General features: G+C 49.5%; 1 long non-coding RNA gene and 1 pseudogene across 1 annotated transcript; one reads left to right on the top strand and one right to left on the bottom strand.

Moving 5' to 3' along the window:
- The first annotated feature begins 1,510 nt into the window (after positions 1 to 1,510).
- Positions 1,511 to 1,927, top strand: LOC132001603 (selenoprotein W-like; annotated as a pseudogene).
- Positions 1,928 to 11,913: 9,986 nt separating this feature from the next.
- LOC132001309 (uncharacterized) lies at positions 11,914 to 20,638 on the bottom strand. Its single transcript, XR_009399574.1, has 3 exons — positions 20,527 to 20,638; positions 15,223 to 15,429; positions 11,914 to 12,109 (listed from the first exon to the last, which is right to left on the bottom strand). It is a non-coding gene; the product is annotated as an uncharacterized LOC132001309 (long non-coding RNA).
- Positions 20,639 to 21,784: the final 1,146 nt, after the last annotated feature.

Here is a 21,784-nt window from a genome sequence, read left to right as displayed (position 1 = left end):
TCACCACACTAACTGAAAACAACAATTTATTATTAACTCTCACATCTTTGTAGGTTGACTAGACTCAGTTCACTTGGGGTCTCTCATGTGGTTTCTAGCCAGATGGTGGCTGGTGTTGGAATCATCCAAAAGCTTGGCAGGGCTGATTCCAAGATGGCTTCTTCATGCACATGCCTCATTTGAGATGCCCCAGAATACCCAACAGCTGTTCAGCAATCTCGCCTCTTTTTTTTTTTTTTTAAGATTTATTTATTTATTTGAGAGGGAGAGAGGGAGAAAGAGAAAGGCAGCCAGCAAATCTTCAATAAGAATCCCCACTGAGTGCGGAGCACGACACGGGACTTGATCTCATGACCCATGTGATCACAACCTGAGCCAAAACCGGGAGCTGGATGCTTAACCAACTGAGCAACCCAGACACCCCAATCTCTCCCTCTTTATGCAGCCTCTCCATGTGGCTAGCTTGGGCTTCCTCACAGCATGGAGGATGAGTTGGACTTCTTACACGGTGGCTGGCTTTCTCTGGAGTGTTCCAAGAGTCTTAGGTAGAAGTTACAAAGTTTCTTGTGACCCAGCCTGGGAAGCTACACAGTGTCACTTCCATCATGGCTAAAAGCAAATCACAAGCCAGATTGGATTTAAGGGGAGGCACCATGTAAAGGTGTGAATGTCAGGAGGTGTGGTTTCTGGGGGGGGGGTCATCTCTGAGGACCAACTACTACAGGGGAGAAGAGGAAATGTGGTGAAGCAGGCAGGCCAGAAGACTTGATACTGGCTCTACCGGTCCAGAAGTGGACTTGATGGTCTGGAAGGTTCTCCTAGTACCGACAGACCTGGACTTGGGTCTCTGGAAGCTCTGCCCTCCAGGCTGGATCTCTGGTGGGGTAGGTGGACCAGTTACCTGCCACCAACTCCCAGAGTCTGTGACCCCCAGCTAGGCTCCCAGCCATGAGAATTGAGAACAGCTGGAGCTTTAAGGCCTCGGTTTCAGAAAAAAAATAATCGCCCTCCCTAGCCATCTCTAGGCACATTATTCACAAGTTCATTACTGTTTAATTTAATCACCAAATGTCAGACGAATGCCATTTATCCTGCCTTCTCACCAGAGGTTTACCTATTTAGTTTACATTTCAAATGAATTGCTCATTATTCTGTCATTTGGGTCTTTATTTTGTAATTCATTTGGCAAGTCCCGGCAAGTTGAAAATGATGCCGTATTGAACAGAGTACCTTCTGGGCCCAGTCCCAGGGGTCCCTTCCCTGAAAGCCACCCCCGCCTCCCAGTGTCCCTCCTCGGGAGGCCAGCCTGGACACTCTCCACCTTCCTGATGGGTAATGGAGAGAGATGCAGCATTCCGCTCTTCTCTCAAGTCCAAACCCCACATCCATGATGCACAGATATGCACACCAAAGGCTGAGCAAGGCAAGAAGCTCAGGACGGAGAGTTCAACTGTCCATGCCGTAGGTGGGTTGCCCATTTGTGTTGATTCCCATGCTGTGGTCCCTAGCCATGGCCCTCACCGACCAAATCATTTATTGTGGTGCTTGAGGCTACAAGTCCAAGAATCTTCAGTTCAAGAAGTTGGAAGATGAGGTCCCCAGATGCCTGGACGTCTATGGTGAAGGGATTCCATAGGCCACTGGCTTCTTCGAAGTGATGGTAGCGGTGACGTTGGTTCACTCCAAGAAGAGAGGTAATGGCTACATAGACATGGAGAGCAAGTTTCTGAAGCTGGTGGCCTCCATCCAAGCTGCTTTGGATGGGCCAGTGACCTTGGCCCAGACCCTCACAGCAGATGCTTCAAGACAGGAAGGATTGGAAGGTCTTGTGGATGCCTGGTCTTTCCTTGATGTCCCTGTGGCCACTGAGTGGGGACAGAAACTGACACCCCGATCCTTGCATGTGCATGTGTGTCTGTCTGTGTGAGTATCTGTGTGTAGGCGTATCTGTGTGTGTATGTGTGTGTGTGTGTGTGTGTGTCCCTGTGAGTGTAGCTCTGTACCCTGTCTTGTTCCTTCCTCTCCCTGCTTTTCCCTTCTTCCTGCATCCTCACTTCTCTGGCTACTTTCTAGCATTTGGGGTGGTCCTTCTCCTGGCTTCCTTCTCAGGCGGTAGCAAAGAGAAGGAACTGGGTGAGTGAGTTGCAGATTTCAACAGTGCTGGCAACAGCTCACTATTCAATAAACACTGGAGGAGTTAAAAAAAAAAAAAAAGTAAGAAAGCGCCGGATGGGCCGTGCAATGAACAGACCTTAGTTAGAATTCTGCCTTTGCCACTTGGTTATCACCCTTGGACCTTCATTCCTTTGGGCAGATGACTTAACTTCTCTGAGCCCATTTAGTCATCTGTAAAATGGGAGGGTTGCAGATTTTGGCTCCTGCGGGGTGGTTGGGAAGGTTCAGTGGGATGAGGCATGCCCATTGCTCCCCCACTGCTGGGCACATAGTTAGCGCTCTCTGAGGGAGGCATGAGCTCATTTTCTCTTAACCTCAAAGTAAACTAGGATGATCCAAATCAGCCCTTGCCAGGTGCAGGGGATTAAAGTCCGAGGACTTGAGAAAATGAATGCAACAGACAGTACCAGGAACCCACCAGGCTGGTGCTGACTCCATCCCTCAGCCTCAAGTCTGGCCGGGAGGCTCCCAGTTGCCAATGTGTCCCTACAGCTCTCTCAGGCTTCTTCACTGCTGCCTGAGAATGTTTGCTGAGCCAGCCCCCCCCCCCCCCCCCCCCCCCCGGAAGACTCTCAGTCTAAGCACCAATAGCCTCTCAGCCTGTACCCAGCATGCACCTCTGCATTGCAAAGCCTCCCATGCCTCCAGTCCCCTTTATGGGCTGTGCAGCAGAGCCAGAGAATCAGTGGGACTCCCTTCAAAATCGCTGGGAGGACCTCCCTTGTGAAGATTCAAATTCTTAAACCTGGGGTCAGGTCTGGGGTGAATCTCAGGGGACTCAGAACAACTGCTTTGTGTGTGTCCTTCTCCAGCCCAGAAGCTTCCCTGGCCTCTTGGAGTCTTGAAAAAAAATTTTTTTTTATTTGCTTTTCTAATTACAAGATCAATACCTGTATGTCGGAGGAGACTGGGGAAAGCACAGAAAAACCCACGTGAGGGAAAATGGCAATCCTACTCCCAGGGAGTGCGTACGTTCCCTGTGATCACCCCCAGTCTTTTGTCTTAAGTGCATATTACACGTAATACGTCGTCTCCAATGTGTACTGTACTGTTTCAGCCTGTCTCTTCAGTTAAGGGAACAATGCCCGTGAATGCTCCTCCCCAGTGTCTGCTCCTGTCTTCCATCCCCATTCTGGGACTGGCTCATTATTTCTTCCTCTCTCTGGCCGATTTGCCTTCTCCCTCCTGTATCCTAATCTTCAGCCAGCGTCCTCGGGTTCCCCATCTTCAGATACAACTCCTCTTCTCCCTTCCTCTCCCCAAGCCATAGTCCTTGTTCTCTCTTCCCTGCATTTTCTGAAACAGCAAACTTCCCTCTCCGCCCTCTGCCCAGGTCTCCCCTTAACGTACTCACTTCCTGATCCCAAAACTGAGGCTCTTGCCTCTCCCCACCGCCAAGAGGCACCAGGGCAGGACCATCCCTGGGAGAGAACTAGAATGCCAGCTACACGTGGACTTGAACATCTCCTAGCCACCTTCAAAAAGTAAAAAGAGACAAGTAAAATTAGTTTTAATAATATATTTCTTTTAACTCAGTATATCCAAACCGGTATCATTTCAACTTGTAACATGTCACCAATAAAAAATTATTAGTGGACGGACACCTGGGTGGCTCAGTCATTAAGCGTCTGCCTTTGGCTCGGGTCATGATCCCGGGGTCCTGGGATCCAGCCCCACCTTGGGCTCCCTGCTCGGTGGGAAGCCTGCTTCACCCTCTCCCACTCCCCCAGCTTGTGTTCCCTCTCTCGCTGTGTCTCTCTCTGTCAAATAAATAAAATCTCTAAAAAAATTATTAGTGGAGTATTTCCTATTCTTTTTTTTTGTACTTGCTCTTTGAGATCTGATGTGTATTTTGCACCTCTATCCCATCTCCATAACCATATTTCAAGTGTGCTGTAGCCAGGTGTAGCCAGTGACTATGGTATTGGATGACACGTGCCCAGGGACTCACCAAGAACCCGATGGTAAAATCTACTCATCTCCTTTCAGGGAACCAATTCCTACACTGTGTTCCTCTGTCTAACACAGCTCAGATGTTGCCCTTTCTTTCATCTTCCCATATGACATCTTCATTTCTTTTTTTAAATTATTTTTATTTACCTATAATGTATTATTCGCCCCAGGGGTACAGGTCTGTGAATCGTCAGGCTTACACATTTCACAGCACTCACCATAGCACATACCCTCCCCAATGTCCGTAACCCAGCCACCCTATCCCACCTCCCCCCAGCAACCCTCAGCTTGTTTCGTGAGATTGAGAGTCTCTTATGGTTTGTCTCCCTCCTGATCCCATCTTGTTTCATTTTTTCCTTCCCTGCCCCCTACAACCTCCTACTCTGTCTCTCAAATTCTTCATATCAGAGAGATCGTATGATAATTGTCTTTCTCTGATTGACTTATTTTCCTCAGCACAATACCCTTTAGTTCCATCCACGTCGTTGCACAAATGGCAAGATTTCAGTTTTTGATGGCTGCATAGTATTCCATTGTACATATATACACCACAGCTTCTTTATCCATTCATCTGTTGATGGACATCTAGGTTCTTTCCATGGTTTGGCTATTGTGGACATTGCTGCTATAAACATTCAGGTGCATGTGCCCCTTAGGATCACTACATTTGTATCTTTAGGGTAAATATCCAGTAGTGCAAGTGCCGGGTCAGAGGGTAGCTCTATTTTCAACTTTTCGAGGAACATCCATGCTGTTTTCTAGAGTAGCTGCAGCAGTTTGCATTCCCACCAACAGTGTAGGAGGGTTCCCCTTTTTCCATATCCTTGCCAACATCTGTCGTTTCCTGACATTAATTTTAGCCATTCTGACTGGTGTGAGGTGGTATCTCATTGTGGTTTTGATTTGCATTTCCCTGATGCCGAGTGATGTGGAGCTCTTTTTCATGTGTCTGTTGGCCATCTGTATGTCTTCTTTGCAGAAATGTCTGTTCATGTCTTCTGCCCATTTCTTGATTGGATTATTTGTTCTTTGGGTGTTGAGTTTGCTAAGCTCTTTATAGATTTTGGATACTAGCCCTTTATCTGATATGTCATTTGCAAATATCTTCTCCCATTCTGTCAGTTGTCTTTTGGTTTTGTTGACTATTTCCTTTGCTGTGCAAAAGCTTTTGATCTTGATAAAGTCCCAATAGTTCATTTTTGCCCTTGCTTCCCTTGCCTTTGGCGATGTTTCTAGGAAGAAGTTGCTGTGGCTGAGGTCAAAGAGGTTGCTGCCTGTGTTCTCCTCAAGGATTTTGATGGATTCCTTTCTCACATTGAGGACCTTCATCCATTTTGAGTCTATTTTTGTGTGTGGTGTAAGGAAATGGTCCAGTTCCATTCTTCTGCATGTGGCTGTCCAATTTTCCCAACACCATTTGTTGAAGAAACTGTCTTTTTTCCCTTGGACATTCTTTCCTGCTTTGCTGATGATTAGTTGACCATAGAGTTGAGGGTCTATTTCTGGGCTCTCTATTCTGTTCCATTGATCTATGTGTCTATTTTTGTGCCAATATCATACTGTCTTGATGATTACAGCTTTGTAATAGAGCTTGAAGTCTGGAATTGTGAAGTCACCAACTTTGGCTTTCTTTTTCAACATTCCTCCGGTGACTGGGGTCTTTTCTGGTTCCATATAAAATTTAGGATTATTTGTTCCATTTCTTTGAGAAAAATTGATAGTATTTTGATAGGTATTGCATTAAATGTGTAGATTTCTTTAGGTAGCTTAGACATTTTCACAATATTTGTTCTTCCAATCCATGGGTATGGAACATTTTTCCATTTCTTTGTGTTTTCCTCAATTTCTTTCATAAGTACTTTATAGTTTTCTAGGTACTGATTCTTTGCCTCTTTGGTTAGGTTTATTCCTAGGTATCTTATGGTTTTGGGTGGACATCTTTATTTCTGAAACTTCTTTTATGATGTTAGTAACATATGATAGTAAATATCAGAAACAACCAGAGATGGTGACCTAGATTTTTCTTAAAGATTTTATTTATTTATTTGACACACAGAGAGAGATAGTGGGAGAGAGCACAACCAGGGGGAGAGGGAGAAATAGGCTCTCCACTGAGCAGGGAGCCTAATGTGGACCTTGATCCCAGGACCCTGGGATCATGACCTGAGTTGAAAGCAACTGCTTCACCGACTGAGCCACCCAGGTGCCCCTAAATTTTCAAAATCAGGTCTTAGGAGACAAGCTGTCCTGGTCAGGCAGAGGAATCACCTTGTCTTAGGGTTAATTATGGCAAGAGCACAAGAATAGTCACTGTTGAGATGTGTTGAGAATCAAAGGGAAGGTCCCAAGGGAAGTTGGGTTTGGAGTTTGTGCTATGAAAATAAGCAGAATGATGGAGAAGGGACATACTCAGATCCTCTGCCTGGTGTAACGAGGCAAGGCCACTCAGCTAGTTGCAGAACAAAATGGGGACATTTCTCAGGGTCCTCAGTGGTCTGTAGAATCATCAGGGCCTGAAGACCCAGACTCCAGTTTGAGGTTTCAGCATTGACTTCTATAATCACACAGCAGAGTTGGGCCACCAATGGGGAGGTTGTCACTTTCATATTCAGGAAACTTCTTGTGGAGTTGGTGGGAGGGGGAAGTGCTGCTCTTCTGGAGGCCGGTTCCAGATTGACACCACTGCCACCCTAACCCAGCTGCTGAATCAGGATGCAGCTGCCACTGTCCACACCAGCATCACTGGGGTCCTGAGATCTGCCAGGTCACTGATTTCGGGGCACTGGAACTCCCCAGAAGTGGAGCTATAGTCACCAGACAGATATAGCCAAAGCAGTCAAGTCCCACCGAGGCCAGTGTTTAGAAAACAAGAGAGGTTTACATTTAAGAGGTGGAAGGAAGGGTGCCTGGGTGGTTCAGGTCGTGATCCCTGGGTCTTGGGATTGAGCCCTGCATCAGGCTCTCTGCTCAGTGGGGAGCCTGCTTCTCCCTCTGCCCTCCCCCTGCTCGTGGTCTCTCTCTCTCTCTCTCAAAAATAAATAGATACAAGTTAAAACAAAAAAAAAAAAAGATGTGGAAGGGAATCTGACTTCAGAATCCTGGCTTGCCACCTAAAAGATGGAAATGGTATTTGTACTAGTTCAGGCTACTGCTAACTAAATAGCACACAGTGGCGGGCTTAAACAACGGACACATGTTCCTCATAGTTCTAGAAGCTGAGAAGTCTAAGAGCAAGATGCTGGCTGATCCATTTCCTGGCGAGGACTCTCTTCCTGGCTGGCAGAAGGCTGCCTTCCTCCAGGGTCCTCACATGGTGGCAAGAGGGAGAGGGAGACAGCTGGAGAGGGAGACAGAGAGAGTGGGGGTGGGGAATCAAGTTGTTTGGTGTCTCCTCTTCTAAGGGGCCCTGCCCTCATGACCTTGGCTAATCACCTCCCAAAGGGGCCACCTTCAAATCCCATCACACTGAGGGTGGGGGGCTTCTATGTATGAATTTCGGAAGGATGCAATTTATTCTGTGGGAGTATTTAAAAGCTGTAAGCTCCCTGAGGTGACTGAGCTGCAAGGGAGCCTTTGGAATACAGTGGGGTTTTTTTGGGGGGGCAATTCCGACATTGGCAGAAGGGAAGGCACGTTAGAAGGGGGTTGAGTGGTTCTGGCATCATTGAAACAGACACTACCTGAAGGTCCTAATGGACCACAAGGAGCTGATGTCCCACCACAGACATCCTCACTATCCATCACCAAGAAGAACCCCTATTGACACTGTGTTACAGTTCTTATTTACTTATTTATTTATTTATGGCACTTTTTGGGAGGGGTTCAGAGGGAAGAAGGGTGGGGAGAATCCCAAGCAGGCTCCACACTGACTGTGGAGCCCAAAGAAGGGTTCAATATTACGATCCTGAGATCATGACCTAAATTGAAATCAAGAGCTGGATGCTTAACCCGCTGAGCCACCAAGGTACCCCTTTTTATTTTTTTTTAAAGATTTATATCTTTAAGTAATCTCTGCACCCAACTTGAACTCACAACCCCTAGATCAAGAGTTGCATGCTATACCCACAGAGCTGGTCAGGAGCCCTGATTCTTGTATATTTTAATCAATAGCTATTAACAACCAGAAGAAAATATTGAGATCATTCTTGGCATGAATTGTTTTCCCATTTGCCATATTGTCAAATCTTCTCTCACGCCAGTAAACATTCACACCATCCATTTAAACAGCTCCTGATATTTCAGTCTGGGTAAAACCACAATTTATTGAACCAAATGCCTATTGTTCTGGACTTTTTAGAGTAAATGCAGAGGGATCCCGATTTCCCCCTATTAAAACAAAATTAGGAAGAACATTTCAGAAGCAAAATCTAATGATAAATGAATGAGAAAAATTGCTCTTGGGTACATATTACTACATGTCCTCTAGAAAAATTATATCAAGTTATAACCACAGATCATGTTGGAGAGTGCTTGTTTCTCTATGTCTTCAACAACACTGTATATTACCATTAATATTTTTTCTAATCTAATAGTGAAAAATCTCCCCACCCTGCCCCACTTCTTTGAGCTTTTCTTCCTCTGGCTTTGCCCGTGGTCCTGTCGGCATCCCTCCCATTTCCCGTCTTGTCCTACAAATGTCTGCCCTGCAGCTCTTTGTCTAACCACTTTCTTTTCTTCCTCCACATTCCCTTGTAAATTTGAGCAAAACCAACCTCTGCAAACTTTCTCTGGCTCACACGCACCCCAAAACCCACCAGCACCGTTGTCTATCCCATCTATGTCGACAAATAAATGTGTGATGAATGAGTGCATGAGAAAGAACCCTTGAAGAGAGAACTTGCAACCAAAAGTGGAGGGGCCATCCCTGGGACTTGTTGAAATCCCAGTGACCTCAAGGCAAAATTGTTCATGCTCAGTACAGTCAAGATTGTAGCAGTAAGAACAAAATAGAAAGCCGTATTTTAAAGAATCAGCTTTCAAGTAACTTCCTGCAGCTTCCCGGGAGCACAGACCGATTTGGAACAGAACGAGGTGGTAGTTCTTAGGAACCACATTCCCCAGAAGAGGAGGAAAAGTTCACTACAGATCTCATTTTAAAGATCTCCTGCAATACAATATTTTTGGGATGTGCTTTGGTTCAATCTAAAACAAGTTTTGTTTCTACCCCCAACCAGGGTCTGACCAACTTATTTCTGTTTCTATGCATCTTTGGAAAATCAAAACCAAACAATAACAACACCCCCCCCCACCACCATCTCTTCTCTGTGGATGATCTCCAGTGGTCTTCTCTAGTCATTTCTCCTGAGCCTTAGATGGGACGCTAACTCGATGTTCTGCTGGGACCTCAGACTCAAGATGCTGCCATGTTATTGGCCCCTCTTCTTCTTACTATTTTTAAACAACTTTACTTGTAAGTAATCTCTACACCCAATGTAGGGCTCAAACTTACAACTCCAAGGTTATGAGTCACACGCTCCACCTACCAAGCCAGCCAGGTACCCCCTTCTTACTATTTTAATAGCTGACTTTTATTGAGCTCTGTCTTAGGCTGAATTTCCCTAGAGGCAGGCCCAGGGATCACTGATTGGGAGAAGCAAAGTTGGAAAAGGGAAGGGAAGGAAGCCAACGCAACGGGTGTTAATGAGCGGGTGACCGCTGTGGGCAAACAGACTCGCTTCTGGGGACGTCAGGGAGCCTTCTTAGAGCAGAGTTGCCTGGTGAGGGGTAAAGAAGCTGGGGGTTTCTCTGCCAACTCTTTTTTTTTTAATTTCTAAAGATTTATTTATTTATTTGAGAGAAGAGAGAGGGAAAGAACAGGGGGAGGGGCAGAGAGAGGGAGTCCTCAAGCCTCCATGCTGAGTGCAGAGCTCAACATGGGGCTCTGATCGCACGATCCTGAGATCATGACCTGAGCTGAAATCAAGAGTCAGATGCTTAACTGACTGAGCCACCCAGATGTTCCTCTGCCAACTCTAGACTGTCATCCCTGCAAGGGTCCAGGCAGTAAGTAAAGGCTCTAGGGAAGGACCTACAGAGGCCTGTTTGTAGGAAGCTGTTGGCTTTGGCAGGAAGGGTGCATGCCAGCGGGACTGGAAGGTCACCCACAGCTTTCACTGCGAGAGCATCTCAGGCATCAGGCATTGCGCTGTTTGATAGCTCCCGCCATCTCCCAGGAAGTAGAGACTCAAGAAGACCATCTACAGATGGAGAAACCAAGTCTTGGAAATGCCAAAGGACAGGCTCACACATGCCCAGGAGGTGAGCCAGCTTCGGACCGCAGAGCCCGCAGAGCCCGCGGAGCCCACTCCACACCTCCTGCCTCCCGTCACACGACTGTGCTCCCTCCAGCCAGGCCCCTCCTTCCAGGATGGCACCTGCTGAGGAAACAGGAAGCAGATGGAATTCAGGAGCTTGGTTAGGGCCCATGCTGTGTGTTTCCTGACATCACAGGGTTCTTGCAATTTTCTGAGCTGTCAGTTCCCCCACTTGGCAGGATTTTAGACTCTGAAATAGGAGTCATGCTCACAAATTCCTTTTGAGGGGACGTGACTCGGGGCAGCGCTCTGAGACTTGGTAATTGCCTCAGCTTGATTCCGATGAAAGAAGATATGTGTGCGTGTGTGATACGTTACGGTGTTCTTTTTTTTTTCCTTGGCTGGAAAACAGCCAGTTTCTTGTGTTTTGAATAATATGTTCTAAAGGAGTTTCTTCCTCCGTCTACTGGGTTCAAAACCCTGTGAGCAGTGAGAAGAGGGGTATTTTTATTCTGATTTCTTTCACTTGTTTACTCTGCTCTTCCCTTTAATAGAAGTAGTAGTAACAGTAGCTGTCACAGAAGGAGGATTTAGTACGTCTGTAAAATGCTTTCCATGTGTGCTAAATTGTGTATAGATTGTACATAGATGTGTATGGTTACTCTTGTATCTAACTATATAAATATTGTATTATTTCATCTCAATAACCTTGTGAGATATACACCCCATTTTGCAGAAGGTAAAACTGAGGCCTGGAGAGGTGAAGTTGTTCCAGATCACCAAGCTCAGAGCGCTCAGCCTAGAGGCTGGAGCTGAGAACGACTCCTCATGGTCCAAGTGCTGAAGCCCCGGCTTCCCACTCCTGCCTGCCTGGGTTCCCTCTCACCCACCCCAGCCTCCCTCTCATCCCAAATGTGATGCCCCTGTGTTCTGCTGACTCTGTTCCTCTGTCCCATTTTCCAGATGGGACCTCAGTGGAAGCTGCCCCCCTCTTCTGCTCCGGCTTCTCTGGCATATTGGCAGTGAGGCTGGGAATTCTAGGGGCGGCTCTGGAACCTGGTTCCCCGCTCTATGGCCCTGCCCCCACTGCCCACGGCTTCTGCCCAGAGCCTCTCATCACAAATAAATATGTCACAGCGTGATTTGTGAAGGATGTCAGGACCATGGGTAATTTTTTTCCCCCTTCTATTCTGATTTCCATTATTCTTGTTCCAGTGGAGGTGCACAGAAAAATAAGTAACAAAGGCATTTATCTTCTCTTTCTGTTCTCTCTCCTGGCTGTCTCCCTTCCATCAATGACTTGTCTTGGATGTGAACACTGTTTCACTAGCCCCGGCGGTGGCACGGAGCTACTCCCCAAGCCCCCAGCCCCACCGCTGCTCTGCCTGGAGACTGTGGTTCTCTCTCTACCAGTCGACAGTTGCTCCGTGAAAATCTACACGTGAATGGCTCAGAAAAAACATTCTAAAAATCTAACCAGCCAGAAAATCAAAGGCAGGGAGACCTAGATGGTGTGCCCACTTACCGAGCTCCTGCTGTGGGTACACAGGGAAACCCGCCAAGGCTGAGAAGGGAGGAGGGATGGAGCCAAGTGCAGCTTCTTTCCCTCCAAGCTCTGTCGGGTCATTTGTTCATTCAACAAACGTTCACTGAACTATGTTCCAGGCACAGTTGTAAGCCCTGGGTATGGTGCAGGCCAGTATTCCTGCCTTCGTGGAGCCTAGATTCTAGTGGACAAAAAAGAAAATAGAGTAAGATAAATCAGGAAATGGGAAATAATAATAGTTTGTGAGACTGACAAAGTCAGCAGGAGGTGGGGCTGGTTGGGGGCTGGTTTGCAATTTGAAGCAGAGTGGTCCGTGAGCACTATGGCCTTGGCCTATGAGCAAGGACCTGAAGTAAGGGTCGGTGTGAGCCATGTGGATCTGTGGGGGAAAGCATTCCCAGGGGAAGAGGTGGAGGAGGGAGATGTTGGAGGGGCATCAGGAATCCAGGGGGGCTGGAGCAGGGTGAGTGAGGGCTGAAGGTCAGGCGACAGAGGGACTGGGTGTCGCGGATGCAGGAACTTGGGGCCACCATAAGGACTCTGGCTGTGGTCTGAGCAAGATGGGATCCCTTGGAGGTTTGAAGCAGAGAGGGGGCATGCTGGGTCCCTCTAGCTGTTGTTCCTGGAGGGGAGCTGCGGGGGACTTGAGGGGGGACCAGCTGGGGCCTGCAGGGCAGTGGGGGTGGGGAGCCAGCAGACTCTCTGTGCATTTGAAGGTGGAGCCCCTGGGGCTCGCCGCCGCTGGATCTGGATCCGTTGAGGCTATGAGAGAGAGCTAAGGTAGAGTGGCAACAAGGTTTTGGGTCTGGTCACCGGGAAGGAGGGAGTGGACTGATGTGGAACAGGCTGGGGAAGCTGTCGGTTTGGGGAGAAGGGGGAATGCCTCTGTGGAGCGGGCATAGCTTCTGGTGAGTCCTCAGGGAGCCTGGTCCCAGTCCCCATCTGCCAGTTTCACCGCATGTGGCACTCTCGGAGCCCAGCTCCTCATCTCCTCTGTAGGACTTATCATGGGGATAATAATGACCACCCACAGCTATCACGGGCCTACTGTGTGCCAGACGCTCTGCTAAGCACTTTATGAACCTTAACTCACTAACGCTTCCTAGCAATCTTAGGGGGAGGTATAATTATCATCCTCACTTTACAGAGTAGGAAATCGAGACACAGAGAGGCTAAGTAGCTTTCCCAAAGACACACAGCAAGTGAGTGTCAGACCCAGACAACGGGCTCCAGAAACCACCCCCTTTCCTCCTTCCCTCCTTGCCGTTGGCATGGGGTGAGACAATGGATGGAGCACGCTGAGGGCCCAGGCAAAGCCCTTTTTCTCTGTTCTAGTCCCTTCTGATACCCTCAGTCCTCTTTCCACAAGTTCTCACATCTCCGAGGAAGCTTGGACTGGTGAGGAGAGTGTGGGCAGAGGCAGGAGGTAAGGGGGAGGCTGGAGGCTGCGCAGGGGTGGTCAGTAGGAGTGTGCGTGCGTGGTTGCCCGCCGCAGCTAAGGGGACAGCCGTGTGGCTCAGGCCTCCCCCTGTAGGTGTGTCGGTGCCACCCCATGTCATACTTAGCCTACAAAGAGAAAGGGAGTCGGACCATTTAAAGGGCAACTAGCAAAAGGTCTCAGATGTACGTTGAGGCAGCAGGTGTGTGTGTGTGTGTGTGTGTGTGTGTGCACGCGCCAGTGCATGTCTGTGTGTCCATATGTGTCTGTCTGTCTGTGGGTGCATGTGCACCCTGGAGAGAGCAGCAGGTGGCAGGGACAGCTTTGAACATGGGGTTCCCCCCTCTATTCCACCAGGCATTGCTATTTTCTAGAGAAAGATCAGCATCTGACTATTCCATTTTGCAGTTTTCCTTCTTTTCCTGCAGAGCCGGAACTCCAGGATTAATAATAGGAGTGAATTATTATTATATGATTAATAATAAGAAGAATGACTGTCCACCATGAATGGAGGGGTTCCTTAGTGCCAGTCGCATGCTGAGCTCTGTGTCTGTGTCACCTTCCTCGTGCCTCCCTGAAACTCCTGTCCTGATGGCTGTTTTACAGGCGAGGAGTGTACCGAAGGTAAGCCGCTTGCCCCGGGTCACCCATGAGTGAGGGAGGTGCCAGGATCTGGCTGACTGCAGGGTCTGCTGGCTTACAGTGGGGTCTCAGTGGGGTCTGTGGGAGCCCTGAGACCCAGACACCTTACAGAGCTGGGCCCTGCGACGGAAGAACACCTGCCCACACCTCCCACTGGGTCAGACCCGGGGGTAAGAGGGTGTGCAAACACTTCGATTTCCATTTCCCTTGCTGGCTCTGAGACAGTGACCTACAGGGCATCAGGTTTATAGCAATGGTGCCAAAATTGGGGTGTCCGGACCAGGACCATCAACATCCCTTGTTAGAAATGTAAATTCTCATCTGGGGTGGGGTCCGATGTTCTAAGGAGCCTTCCAGGTGACTCAGATGCAGAAGAACCAGCAGCGTAGATCAAGACAGCCACCCAAGGCCACGTAGCTGAAATCCTGGGTAACCAGGACTTGACCCTGCTCTGCCAGACCGCAGGGGCTGGGTACTGAGCCTCATGGAGGCTGCCTCCAACGTCAGAAGCACTGGGTGTCTCCCCAACTCTCCACCCCTCACTCCTGTTCGCTCTCTCTTCCACGCCTGCTGCCGGGAGCCCTCAGCAGTGGTGAGAGCTCCCATTCTTAAAAAGGTCCAAATGGGCCGTGTAAGGGGCAACCCCGGAGCACTTGAAAGTCCCAGCTAGAAGCCACAGGGTGGGGGAGGATATCTGTGATACATGTACCTGAGCAGAGACTTACATCCAGAATGAGACAGAGGACCCCTCCAGCAACAGCAAGAGAGAGGCCCCCAGAATGGCCCAGGAAAATGTGACAAGGTTCTCCATTTCATTAATGATCAGGGAAGAGCAAATTAAGACCATAATAGGATCCCGCTATTCCCAGTACCAGGATGAACCGGTGAAAAGGAAGTACCAGACGCTGGCAGGGATGGGTGGGGGGCGACAACAGGAGCCCTGGGACGTCGCTGGTAGGAGTGTAAATTGGCAAAACTTCTTCGGGCAATGGGCCAAGCCTCCCGCAACCGAACCTGCATGATCCGGCAACTATACCAGTGAGTGATGCCATCCTTGTGGTCTGCAAGGCTCAGGGCAAGTGTTGTTTCTGCAGGACCCTTGTCTAGACAAACAGTTTTGCTGAAAATACTTCACAAAGCTCATGGGTCCACATGAGACATGGTGATTTACTGATGAAGATTTAGAAACAGTGGACAGAGAGTGAGTTACTTACGTATTTGGGTATCGTATGGTCTGTTTCTTTATGGCTGGTGGCGTTTCCTGTTAGTGTCCAGACACCATCTCTCCCATTTAGATCCAGAAGCTCTGGCTTCGTGTTCTTTGTTGTAGGACGTGCCTTTCCTGGCTAATTTCATTTCTCCCACCAGGAGGAGAAGGTAACAGTGCCATTACGATTCACAGGGCTGTGGTTCTCTGGAACCTGTTGTTACAGAAATAGTATAGATCTTCTCATCTCTGCCGTTCCCTGATGCATCAACCCAGGGCTGCCGGAGCCACGCTCATGATGCTGCCGCCTGCACCGGGCCACCCCTGTGTTCTCACTTCTCATGACTCTCTCAGAGGCAGTTACTGACCTTTGGTGACAATGACCGCAGATGCAAATCTTACCAGTGTGCGTGGGGAACGCATGTTCCGGAAATGGTAGGTCTGCTGTTCGAGCATTTATAACATACACATGGAACAGCCAACCCCTTTTTTGAGTTTTTGGGCTGTAATCATGGCCTTCCCAGAATGCAGTGTCTTTCCATGTTGGCCATACACCTGCCTTCCGCACCAGCATCCACAGGGAGAAGGGTAGGGGGACAAGGCCTGAGCAAGAAGAGAGAGGTCCCTTTCATGCAAGGAGTGTTCGTCCTTTGTCTGGCATGACTTAAGACGATAGAGCACAACATCCCACACTGGTAGAAAATGAGAAGACACCAGCAAGATGGGCCCGTGGGCCTCAGGGAGCAATGGTCTCAGAAGCCCTTGGAAGGTAGGGACATGGCCACCTGCCAGACCGCCTGACAGGTGGCGTCCTGGAGAGGAGGATGGGTCACTGGCCTGGGAGCCAGAAGGACACAGTGTTGGGGACACTTGCCACCAGCCCTGCCGTCCTCAATCCTGCAGACCAGAGGTGTCACTATAGCCAGAAAGCAGATGGGCAAGAGGTGACACCTAGCTCCAGCCGGAGGGTAGCAGTGGCCCCATGGGAGCCCGGAGCCCTGAGCTCGTCCTGTGTCCAGAGTGAGTGAGTTGTTCCAAATCAGCATGTCAGCACCACTCTAGTGGCCTGATCTTGCACAATCTCACAGAAGAAATACATGCTGGCCAGCAAAAGTGCTCGGCACACCAGCCCACGCTCCCAGAACCAGAGACTCAATGCCGGACTCCAGGACAAGCCATAGGTGTGAGTCCCAGAGCCCCATGGGGGCATCTGCTCGGTCCTATGTACAGGGTAGGGGGCCGGAAAGAACACTAGAGGAGAAATAGAGACCCAGGCCTTTACAGACCTTGGACTGGGTTTGGGGTGCTTTGTCCAGAAAGCATTGTTTGCTCTGGCTGTCTCAGCCACCAGAGGGGGACTAAAGAATTTCAAGGGAAGTCTTCCAAAGTGTGAAGCCCCCAATGCATGGGACCTTAGCCTGGGACAGAGGGTAGTACTGCTAGGTTCTCCCTCTGGGGGCTGTAGCTAGAAAAGGGCATGAGGGGGACCTCTGGGGTCCTGCTAGCTTTCTGTATTTTGACTGGGCACTATTCGTCTGGGTCTGGGCTTGAGACAATTCACTGAGCTGAACACTTAGAACGTACACTTTTTCATACGCATTTTAAACTTTTATAAAAACTTTAACAAAAAGGAAAGAAAGAATCTCAGCCAAGCAGTTCCCCCCCACCCCTTTCTGAGCTTGCCTTGTAGGCTCTGATTCCTGAGCTCTCTCCGCACCTCAGAGCCCCAGACACCAGCAGAGACACCACACTGGAGAAGGCCAGGTTGTAAGGGTCAGAGTCTGACTCACTCCTGCGAGGAGCTGGGGCCCAGGGCTCACTGCAGAGGAAATAAGAGATGGGGGGTGGGAGGTGGGGGAAGAATCCTGATGTGACCAGGCCCACAAAGTTGACGATTCTCTATAAGAAAGTGTTTAGATACAGATTGTGTGTCTATTAAATGCTTCACTTGGGGAGGACTTTTGTTTTTTTTTTTTTTTAAGATTTTATTTATTTATTTTACAGACAGAGATCACAAGTAGGCAGAGAGGCAGGCAGAGAGAGAGAGAGGAGTTAGAAGGCTCCCCGCAGAGCAGAGAGCCCCATGCGGGTCTCGATCCCAGGACCCCGGGATCATGACCCGAGCCGAAGGCAGAGGCTTTAACCCACTGAGCCACCCAGGCGCCCCAGGACTTTTGTTTTTAAGCAACCCAGCTTTGGGGGCTGAAGAAGGGGACTCTCTTCCCACAGGGCAGTGGTGGGGAGGGCAAAGGAGGAAATATAAGAGGTCTGTACTGGTGTTGACTCTGACCATGAACCCACCATCGGGGCTATGAGGCAGGAAGCTTATCCCCAGGGCTGTGGCCCAGCGTTGCATCCCAGTGTTGCCATAACAAAGGACCACAGGCAGGTCCAGAGTTTCTACACAACAGAAATTTTTTGTCTCACAGCTTGGAGGCTGCAAATCCAAAATCAATGTATTGGCCATGTTGGTTCTTTCTGAGACCTCTCTCCGTGGCTTGGAGATGGTTGTCTTCTCCATGTCTCTTCAGATGGGGTAAGTGGGCAGGTGGCCAAAAGCAGGGATCGATCACTTGCAAGCCCAAAGATAGGCGACACATTGTGAGGCAGTGTGGGGCAGTGGTCTGGGACATGGACGCCACCGTCAGTCTCTGTCACTTCCCAGCTGGTTGGTCCCCAGCAAGTTGTTCAGCATCTCTGAGCCTCAGCTCCCTTCCCTGCTCTGTTCCCACAGAGATCTGTTATGAGGGTTAATATTTGTCATTTTACAGTGCCTGGCACACGGAAAGGGCTGTATCACTATTAGCTAGGATTATCTTCAAAGTAACACAAACAACTGAGAAAAATGATGAAGATAGAGAAAAAATTGTTAACCCCATGACCTTATGCTAATGGAGCAATAAGTCATGCCCAACGGAACATCTAGAGCATTTCGAGTCCAGATAGGTTCAGAGACCCCTGGTCCCTTGACATGAAAAAGTCCCAAATTGGAGGTGGCAGGGGTGGGAGGAAGCTCAGCCTTGGCCAGATCTTCCCAGCACAGCAGCAGAGAAGCTTAGCTCCAGGGCTTCTAGAAAAAAGCTCCCCTATGGCCCCTCCTCAGCCTCTGAATCTTTTCAAGCTTGTAATTTCCTCTTCTGGCCATGGGAACCAAAGCCACCCCATTAACCTGCATTGCAGGTGGGCTCTTTCAAACGATTTTTTTGCTTCTGTGTGGCCCTGACTTCAGCTTCTGGGCAAACATGGTCTCCACGGTGTCCTCCTGGATTGGATGAATGATGCCCTCAGGAGCTCCCAGCGTGACTCTATAATCACTGCTAGAAGCTTGGTGGCCGGGGCCATGTCAGCTCCGGGTTGGTCTGCCACCCCCAGCTCCAGCCAGTTCTCCACTGTGTCTGAAAAGGAGATCAGGAAGAGGGTGTGTGTGTGTGTGTGTGTGTGTGTGTGTGTGTGTGTGTGTGTGAGATGAGAGAGAGAGAGAGAGAGAAAATGTGCGTGCATTTGTGAGGGAGAGAAGCGGGCTTTTATATCCTGAAATAGACAACTCACACTGACTGTATGACTCCAACGTGCATGAATTTAGCACTTGCTGAAAACACCTGGGAGTTCTTTTCCAAAACCCTGAGCTTGGTGCTTCTCTTCATCCCCATTCTATATCTGGGTAAACGGAGGCGGGATAGGCAGTGAATTACCTAGGGTTCTACAGCAGCTCACCTGGGATTGGAACCTACAGAGTCAGCACCCCACTGCCGGGAGAATCACCTCCGGCCTCCTCAGCCTCTCCCTGACCTGCGCCGCTGCGGTATGTGCTGCCTCCGCCTGGTACCTTCGCCCATGTGTGACATGCATGCTCCTGTTTTGTCCTTTAGACATGTGTGGTAGGCCCAGAAAACTGTCCTGACCGTCCTCACTGGCCCGTTGTCCTCCCCAATACTGTGTCTCAGAAGGCAACTGCCAACGGGGGAGAGAAAATCCAGCTCAATCCGGCCATGCCCAGTTCTCTATTTACTTTTTGACTTTGAACAGGCTTCCCCTCGTGGTGACAACGTGGCTGCCAGCAGCTTCAGCCACAGGCCCTCCCAGGCCCCAGTTGTGCAGCTGACACCCTTCTGGACCACAGTGGCCAAGAGGATGGAATGAACCGATCAGACAGCCTGGATCCCGGGATCCAGGGTCCTGTGCTGCACCTCTGGTTCCAGGTATGTGGGGGTTCTTTTCAGGGTGCACATGCTGCGTGTGTGGGAGAGAGTAGTCTTGGGGGAGCCTCCACTTCTTCCCCTCTGGGCAAGTCTCATGCATTCCTCTCCCTTTTGGGCTCCAAAGCCCTGGCTCCTCTCTTTAGAGGGCTGTAGGCCTCTCCCAAAGTATGAGGGCTTCTGTGTCCACTGTAAACCCACCACCCATCCTACCCAAGGGAAAATTAAGTCCGCCTATGTGGGCTGTATGTGTGTGTGTGTGTGTGTGTGATGCAGGCTCAGCGCCCCAGTACAGGATCCTGCCACCCCGATGGTGAAGCAAGCAGTGCACTATCTTCACCCCCATCGGGAGGTGAGGCTCTGAAGTGTCTCAGCCCTCCCCATGGACCCGCAGGCACTTGGCACCGGACAGCCCCGGGCTCTGTGCTCACGGCCATGATCCGTTGGAACTTCCTTTCTGCTGACACTGGCCTCCCTCAAATTTGCTGCCTTTGTCTGAGCAGCAAACCAATAGAAGAGGAAAAGGCTCACCAAGATCATCATGAGGCCTCCGGGGAGCCCGGCTTTGGGGGGAAAACCAAGTGTGATTTGCATGCTGGATTTTCACAAGACACCCAAAACACCCGAAAGAGAATTCAGGAACATCAGCGGTCCTGTGATCTTGCAAGCAGGAAGCACTCCATTAATAACTCCTGAATGAAGGAAGCACCCTCCGAAGTAGGCATTCTTGTTATGCCGTTTGATAGATGAGAAAACAGAGGCTCAGAGAGGTTTAGTAACTTGCCTGGGGTCACACAGATCAGACACAGCAGAGCTCAGATCTAAACACAGGCAGCTTCTCATGACCTAGCCTGACCAGTCCTGTTGCCCTGCCCAGCTGGGAAGAGGCTGGGGGGAGGTGGGACTGAACCTCAGCACTCCTGCCTGGCCTCTGGTGCAGGGCAGCAGCTGGCTGAAGCCAGGATCCGTGCTTGGGGGGAAGGGGGCGGTGCTGCGTCTGGTTGCAAGGCTGAGCTCCTGCTGAGCCATACTCGCTTCCCATATTCATTCTTCCAGACACTGTGTTCTGGGTCATGGGCACCTGTGATTGAGCCTGAAGCACCGAGTGTACTTACCAACTGGCCCTATTCCATCACGCAGGTCATTGCCACAGAACGAGCCGAATGTTCTCCCTCTCCTTCCATCAAGGCATGAACACAGCTTCTTCTCCCAGGGATGTTCAGGGGAAAGTACACGGTGCTCCTTTGAAGAGGCAGGAAACTTGCTGAGGCTCAGGAAACACACTGGGGCTCAGGAAGTGAGTCAGCAAGGATCTTCCTTTAGAGAGAAGTCCTTGCTGCCTACTGCTTCCAGACCTTTCACAGGATGTGACCCTCCCCTCCCCTGCCCTACCCTGCCACCTAGCTGGTTCCCACTCACCCCACTCCCTCCAACCAGATTCTCCAGAACACCCTCATATGCCTTTCCTTTTACTGTCACCGTTGTCCTTCCCTTCTTACTAGACTGTGAGCTCCATGAGGACAGTGACTGCTAGTGACAGCTATTTACTCAGAACACAGCCCAAGGTGCTTAGTGCAAATTGAAAAAAAAAAAAAAAAAGCCCTTTCCTTAAGGGAGTTGACTTACATCTGATGGATGACTTATCTCCTCATCCATATACAAATCTAAGAGCATGAAGGGTGAGCAGTGTCTCCTAGATTTGCACAGTGCACAGCCTGCACAATTGTACATGCCAACCTCAGTGCACCAAATATTTGTTAACTGACCACAGTTGTAAATAAAATGTAATTCAAAATGCTCAAATATGCAACCTAAATAATTTAAATAACAAACTAAGTGTCTGCTTAAAGCTGAAGAGAATCCAACCTTTGGAACACAGGGAAGAAAACTGGGTCGGTGATGAATAGATAACCATAAAGAGGCTGTTTAGAAAGGCAAGACCCAGAAGTGGGTCAGGGCTGGCTCCTGTGCAAATTAGTGACTGTTTATTTAGCGACTTTTCTCCATTGTGTGTGGCCGCAGGGTTGGAGATTTATTTGGGGATTCAGTTTCCATAGAATAACAACGTTCTTTTAAAACATACTTTTCATTCTTAAAGTGAAACATTTTCCGCTGAGCTTAGGCTGGGGCTCAGCATAATTGGCGCGCTGGAGTAGTGTGGGAAAGAAGGGGGATGGGAGGAAATTTTGTTTTGATTTACTAATGACTTGGAATCCTACCTGGGGCCCAGGAGCCCCTCGCCCTTGTCTGGGTGGGGGAGGGGATGGAGATCCAGTGCCCAGTGTGGTGAGCAGATGGTGGCAGTGGAGGGTGCGTAGGCGGGAATGAAGATGGAGAGAAGCGGGAGAAGACAGGGAGTGACCTCTGCCGAGC

Source organism: Mustela nigripes, chromosome 14 (genome assembly GCF_022355385.1).
Source record: "Mustela nigripes isolate SB6536 chromosome 14, MUSNIG.SB6536, whole genome shotgun sequence".
Classification (NCBI taxonomy): Eukaryota; Metazoa; Chordata; class Mammalia; order Carnivora; family Mustelidae; genus Mustela; species Mustela nigripes.
This window is presented reverse-complemented; position numbering and strand designations above follow the sequence as displayed.